We start from the raw sequence: 7,041 nt of genomic DNA on the forward strand, positions 1-7,041 counted from the left end.
GCCAGAAATCTTGGACGAAAGCATATATCCATTAGAAAATACTAAAAAGATATAAAAAGGGATCCCAAGTACAGAGAAAAAGAATGAGAGAGTGTGGAAAAAGGTTCCCACTCACTCAGGAGAATTAGATAAACTCTGGGTCTGATTCATGGAAATATGCGTAGAAATCCCACAAGGGCAGCATGCCGAGAAGGGCACTGCGCGAGCCTGCATGCAGAATAAAAAATACGCAACACGCGTATTCATGGGATTGTTCGCGCAAAGTAACCATATTCACAAGCCATGGCCGGAAAGCCCTGACACGCCCACACGCAAGCATAAACAACCAGATCAGCTACCTTTGCATGCTCCCACGGGCGCCAATACATGCACCCTTCAAACTGCATGTGGGGTCCCTTGCAAGCGGATCTGCATCTCGGGGACCCTGCACAGGGTTCCCTGGACCCTGACAACCTGCATATGAAAAATCGTAACTCGGTGTAAACTCAGAAAATCTGCATGCAAACCCCTGTAAACCGTTCCTGCACCCTTTTACACTGCTTACACATACCCCTAGGTTACATCGGAACCCCGATTGAGTACACGCACCCCGAAATCCGACATGGAAGCTCACCGCTGTGCTGCAAATCCTACGTGCAAGTGTACTTATGCCTGCCTTCGTGTGGCGGATCATATGAAGGACTTGGGTGGCCATCTTACGGCTGAGAGGTTGCATGATCGAAATCCATGAATACTTCTCATGCCATGCAACTGTGGGAGTGAGAGGGACTGCCTGCAGGCTGTCCCTTGGGACGCCCACTTTTTTGCAAGTTCTTCCCCAATTTTGGTGTTCTGCCCCCTTCCCAGCCCTCTCCGCAAGCCACGGCCATGCTCTGCCTGGAGTCTCGCACAAGGCCCTCAACGGCTCACACAGACATGCCGGGCCAGCGCAAACTCCACGCAAGTCCAGGAAAAGTAGCACGCATTCCATTACATGTATCGACAAAGGTGGATTTGTGCACAGTTGCGTGCTCGCAAGTACCCTATTTTCCATGCAAATAATTCCATGAATTAGGCCCCAAGAGTCCAGCAAAAAGGGCTGGGGGACTCACAGGTGGAGAGAATTTCACCAAAAAAGGAAATCTACTCTAACACATATACTGCAGGGCATTGTCCCGCGGGGCAGGCAAACTGGCTCAAACTTGGAAAACGTGAGGCAGGAGGCACGCTGGAACATACATGTTCTGTTGTCAGCCCAGGTTCAGGATGTGAGGCAGCAGGATGTGGAGAGGAAGCAGGCTCAGGATGCAGCATTTTCAAGAACCAAGAGCGAGGTGGAGGAGAGGATGGCAAGGGAGCATGTTGCCATGCTGGGGGACTCTTGCAGGGCAGAGGAGGAGACAGAGATGGAGGTAATGGACAGCCTGCAAGAACTCCAGGAAAGAAGAGAGGACCACCTGCAGGAGGTTGTGGGGGAATCAGCCCTGGTCGATGCCTTGGCAAACATCCCCACAGACTAGCGCGCTGCCGTTGTATATAGATATAGATTTTATTTCCATGGACAATGTATCCCTTACCTTTATTTTTGTGCACATATTTCATATTTTAATACAGGTCTTTATGATGTTCCTACTATACTGCTTGCAGTCTCTTTGTCCATGTGCACATTTACTTTGTCCATGTTCTCAAGTGCATATGTTCTATGGCTGTCATGTGGGTTAAGGCCTCACTCTGCGTGCCATGTTGTTACTGTGATGTTTGCTGGGGGATATGTGCACATGCTCTGGGTAAGGTGATGGATGTTGATTCCATGCTGGATGAACATGGGTGGTCTTTCGTAGATCCAGGGAGGTGACATACTTTGGGATTCACGTGTTTGACAGCTTTGTCATGCACATCTGTTCAGTGTCTACTTCTGTGCTTTGTAGTGCAGGCTTGTGGCTCAATTGCATACATGGTGTAGATTGGTGTGTGAGACTTGTATGCTGCAGTTGACGTTGTAATCCATTGATGAATGTGTTTATGGGTGTTTGTGTTTGGTGATGTGTGTTGTATGTGCTTGACATGGTGGCATTCTTTTGATCGACTTGGACATGTGCACATGTGTTTCACGTGTAGGAGAGTGACCATCAAACATCTGGAAGGGCCAAGGGCTGCTTGTCTGCTTCCATTTCTTGTGCAGGGGCACTAAGTTTTTGGTGTCAGTGTGTTAGTGTTGTTTGAATCACTTTTTTGACGTGTCTGTCATGGTGTGTATATGGGGATGCTTTTGGTGATGGGTGAGATGTTTCATGATGGTGTTTGGGGTCTCTCATTGGGGAGGGGTACTCACTTGTTCATGTGTCTTGTTTGTTGTATCTGGTGATAGCTCATTCACCTCTGCCCATTTGCTTCTGGAGGTTGAGTTCATTGTACCTTGAGTTGCTTTCTGGTCCACTGATGTTTAGGTGTTCCTTTGGCACTTGCATGTCAGTGTGGATGTGCCCACACTTCCCTCTCTGGTAAGGGTATTTTGCATCGTGGGGGTTGAAGAGGGATGTGGCCTCACTGTGGCTGAGTGGGCTACACTCATCACTTATGCACTTGATGGAAGATAGCTGTATACCTCCCAAGGTACAGCTACCCACCCTACCACACTCCAATCACCCACTACCTGATTTCATATCGCACATCACCTTTGTCACTAGAATGTAGCTACGTGCCGCAATTAATTATTCAGTCTAGCTGGACACATTATCTGTCTCCTTGACTCGCACACTCTCCTACATCCTTCACATCACCCAACCACATGCCTGTTCTACTTGGGTCGGTAGCAGGGACTTCGCCACCTCTACCTACCTTTGTACAGGCTAAAATGCAAAAGCACATTCTAAAACACTGGGACCAATCGCTGATACCTCGGACTTCAGTCCTCTAAGGGTATTTACCTACAGCGCATCTCAATGACACAAAGGCACTATACAAATGCCACATTACATTAAATTGCATTACTATGTCACATGTACATGGAGTGGTCAAAATGTAGCTGGTGCAACAGTATGGTGTTGTGATGATGTGCAGCTGAGTGTGGTCTAACAGGTATTCAAGGATGAAGCTACAGTCCTAGATTCAATGGCAGTGCTCCCAGGAGTTCATGTTGGAGGATGATATGTGGCAGGTGTACTTGATGATGGGGGCAGACCGGAGGTGTTAAGATAGGATGGTGCTCCACATTGGACTGGTAGGAGGGTAAACTTGAGAGTGGTGCCTAGGGTTGCGGCAGAAGTCAGTGGGGGTACTGGGAAGAGGGCGGGCTTGACGGTGGTGCTTGGGGTTGGTGCAGAGATCATTGGGGGTACTGGGAAGAGGGTAGACTTAAAGGTGGTGCCTGGGGTTGGGACAGAGGCCAGTGGGCAGACTGGAGGGTGGAGCCTGCGGTTGGGGCAGAGGTCAGTGGGGGTACTGGGTGGACTTGAGCGTGGTGCCTGAGGTTGGGGCAGAGGTCACTGAGGGTACTGGGAGGAGGGCAGACTTGAGGGTGGTGCCTGGGATTGGGGCAGAGGTCACTGGGGTACTGGGAGGAGGGCAGACTTTTGGGTGCTGCCTGGGGTTGTGGCAGAAATGATTGGGGGTATTGGGGGGGGCTTGTGGGTGGTGCCTGGAGTTGGCAAGAAGTCAGTGAGGGTATTGGGAGGAGGGTGGACTTGAGGGTGGTGCCTAGGGTTGCGGCAGAGGTCAGTGGGAGTACTGGGAAGAGGGCAGACTTTTGGGTGGTGCCTGGGGTTGGTGCAGAGATCATTGGGGGTACTGGGAAGAGGGTAGACTTAAAGGTGGTGCCTGGGGTTGGGACAGAGGTCAGTGGGCATACTGGGCAGACTTGAGGGTGGTGCCTACGGTTGGGGCAGAGGTCAGTGGAGGTACTGGGTGGACTTGAGCGTGGTGCCTGGGGTTGGGGCAGAGGTCACTGAGGGTACTGGGAGGAGGGCAGACATGAGGGTGGTGCCTGGGATTGGGGCAGAGGTCACTGGGGGTACTGGGAGGAGGGCAGACTTTTGGGTGCTGCCTGGGGTTGTGGCAGAAATGATTGGGGGTATTGGGTGGGCTTGTGTGTGGTGCCTGGGGTGGCAAGAAGTCAGTGAGGGTATTGGGAGGAGGGTGGACTGGAGGGTGGTGCCTGGGGTTGAGGCAGAGGTCAGTGGGGGTACTGGGAGGAGGGCAGACTTTTGGGTGGTGCCTGGGGTTCGGGCAGAGGTCAGTGGGGACATTCGGGGGAAGGCACACTTGAGGGTGGTGTCTGAGTTGGGGCAGAGGTCAGTGGGGATACTGTGCGGACTTGAGGGTGGTGCCTGCAGTTGGGGCATAGGTCATTGGAGGTACTGGGCAGACTTGAGGGTAGTGTCTGGGGTAGGTCCAGAGGTCAGTGGGGGTACTGTGTGGACTTGATGGTGGTACCTGGGGTTGGGAACGAGGTCAGTGGGGATACTCAAAGGAGGGCGGACTTGAGGGTGGTGTGAGAAACAAAAGGGTTTCTTATGTGCTAGTCCTCTGGGACTTGTCATCCAGGTGGCCAGGACATTGCCATCACCTTTGGATCCAGTCCTGACGGTGGACCAGTGCGGGAGGATCACCTGGGTGAGGCAACCAAGGGTGAATCCCCCTTTTTTTGTTCATCTATCCCATCCTATTGTATAGGATTTTCTGAAGTCCCAACCTCCACCAACTTTTTCACAAACACTGGGCCGAGGAAGAGGGTGGCTGAGAGTAACCAGACTAACTTTCTCACATCGTAGTGGACATGTGCTGTTAATTAGTTCAGGCAAGGTCAGGCACTTTACACTTAGTGCATACACCTGATACCAGTTAGCTCTCCTCACACGAATAAAAGGCAACACCTCAAGACACACTCTGAGCTAGGTGGAACAAGGGTACAAGCAGAACTTCTGGGACGAGGGCACACCAACTGGAGCAGAGCAACGGAACAAGGGACGAGAGCAGCGGGCCGAAAGCCCCAAGGGGCCCCTATTGGAGGTCATTGCCTCTGATAGGCCGCGAAAGACACATGGAGAAGGCCAGATACTACAAGTGAAGATTGCACTGCGTTCCAAGGATGCCAGCGACCCTCCTGGGTGAACGGCAGAGTTGGGGAGACGAGGCCAAGCCTGTGGTCCTAACCTTGACCTTGTGAATTGAAAATAGGAAAACAAGAAAAGCGCATACAGCCGGTGAGCTGGCAAGCGACCTGAGAGACCGGTGTGTGTAAAAGCAAATGAAGTAGCAACATTATATCAGAAGTGAAGGCTGCACGTGTGTGGATGAGACGCGAAGAAAGGCAGACCTGTGAATGAACTTTGATGTAAAAAACAGCTGTGAGTTTAGCAATACTAATGAACAGAGTGGTCCGGCGAAAGGAAGTAGCCCATTTGAAAGTCTCAGTGAAATGTACATTGTTTGAAGTTATAAAGCAAACAGACAGCAAACGCGAATTAAGTGAAAGACAATGTGAACTTTGAGTCGAAGTAGTCCTGCAGTGGTCAGCACCACACACATTTGAAAGTCTTTGACATCCGAAAGGGGTCCAAGTACGATTGAGGGAGACCTGAAGTAAAATAAATCTTGGGGTAGGGAGTCTCCTTGCAAGTTTGTGTGATGTGGGAGGTCTGGGCCCGACAGAGGGGCACCTACATGAACTGTGTGCTGTAAGGTCTGAGCCTGGCAGAGGGGGACCTTTGTGAACTTTACATTGGAATACATTTAGAAAGTCAAGAAAGAGACTTTAACGTGGGAGGCCAGGCAGACCTCAAACCACGGTTTGGAACTGCTTAGAGTGTTAGAAACCGAGCCAGAGTCCGTCGTCCTGCCTACGAGGACAGCCTTACACTGTGAGGTTAAATGTGAGGAGGAGAGGTGGCTCAACTACCTTTATTCTTTTGAACACTAGTTTATGCCTTTGCATAAATGTACACCTTTTTGTACAAGAGATAGGGCAGGCATTAAGTTTTGTTAGCATAGGCCATTTTGATTTGACAGACTCCACTATGACTGTTTTATTTATCCTGTGATGGTCGAGACTCCTCCAGTCTTAGTTATAGGGCAGAATAGGAGTTTCTCCAAACCCAACGTTTTCAATAAAGGTTTTACAAATTGTATCCATTGTTTGTGTCATACTTGTGATACCATGCCTTCCCTACAGTGGTGACTGGGGTTGGGACAGAGGTCAGTGGGGGTATTGGTAGGAGGGAGGACTTATGGGTGCTGCTTTGAGTTAGGGGGGACAATGTGCAGTTTCGAGGGGTTCGTGGGTGCCGCTTTCAGTTTGGGGGGACAAGGTGCTGTTTCGAGGGGCTTACGGCTGTTTCGAGGGGTTCACGGTTGCTGCTTTGATTTAGGGGCAATGATGTGCAGTTTCTCCAGAGTTCGTGAATATTGCTTTGAGTTAGGGGATGGTCGAGGTGTAGTTTTGCAGAGTTCGCGGGTGCTGCTTTATGTTAGGGGGGACGAGGAGCAGTTTTGTGGGTGCTGCTTTGAGTTGGGGGGCCAAGGTGCTGTTTCTCCAGGGTTTGCTAGTGCTGCTTTGAGTTAGGGGGGACAAAGTGCAGTGTTGTGTGGTTTGCGGGTGCTGCTTTGAGTTAGGCAGGATGAAATGCAGTTTCTCTGGGGTTTGCAATTGCTTCTTTCAGTTAGGGGGGACGATGCATAGTTTTGTGGCATTTGCAGGTGCTGCTTTGAGCTAGGGGAACGAGGCCCTGTTTCGTAGGAGTACTGGGAGGAGGACTTGTGAATCGCAGGAGAGGAGTGGAGGTAATTGTGATTACTTGTAAGTAATCTGTGATTACTGTTTTACATGGTCCAGCCCAAAGGTTCTTTGACGGCGCACATTTTCGCTTGCCATGGGTGAGTGTTGTAAGCATTCCGGGCGCAACTTGTTTTTCTTTGCACTGCAGGTTTCTATGAATCGGCTCCACGCGCTTATTTTTTCATCCATGCAATGTTCTTTCTCACGCAAAGTAGTTAGCTCAGAGGTAGCGTTTTTTTTTTACATTAGGCCCTAAGACTCTGTGGTGCCTTGGCAGGCTAAAGCTGTTG

This window comes from Ambystoma mexicanum, chromosome 7q (assembly GCF_040938575.1).
Source record: "Ambystoma mexicanum isolate Mex_15411 chromosome 7q, UKY_AmexF1_1, whole genome shotgun sequence".
Classification (NCBI taxonomy): domain Eukaryota; kingdom Metazoa; phylum Chordata; class Amphibia; order Caudata; family Ambystomatidae; genus Ambystoma; species Ambystoma mexicanum.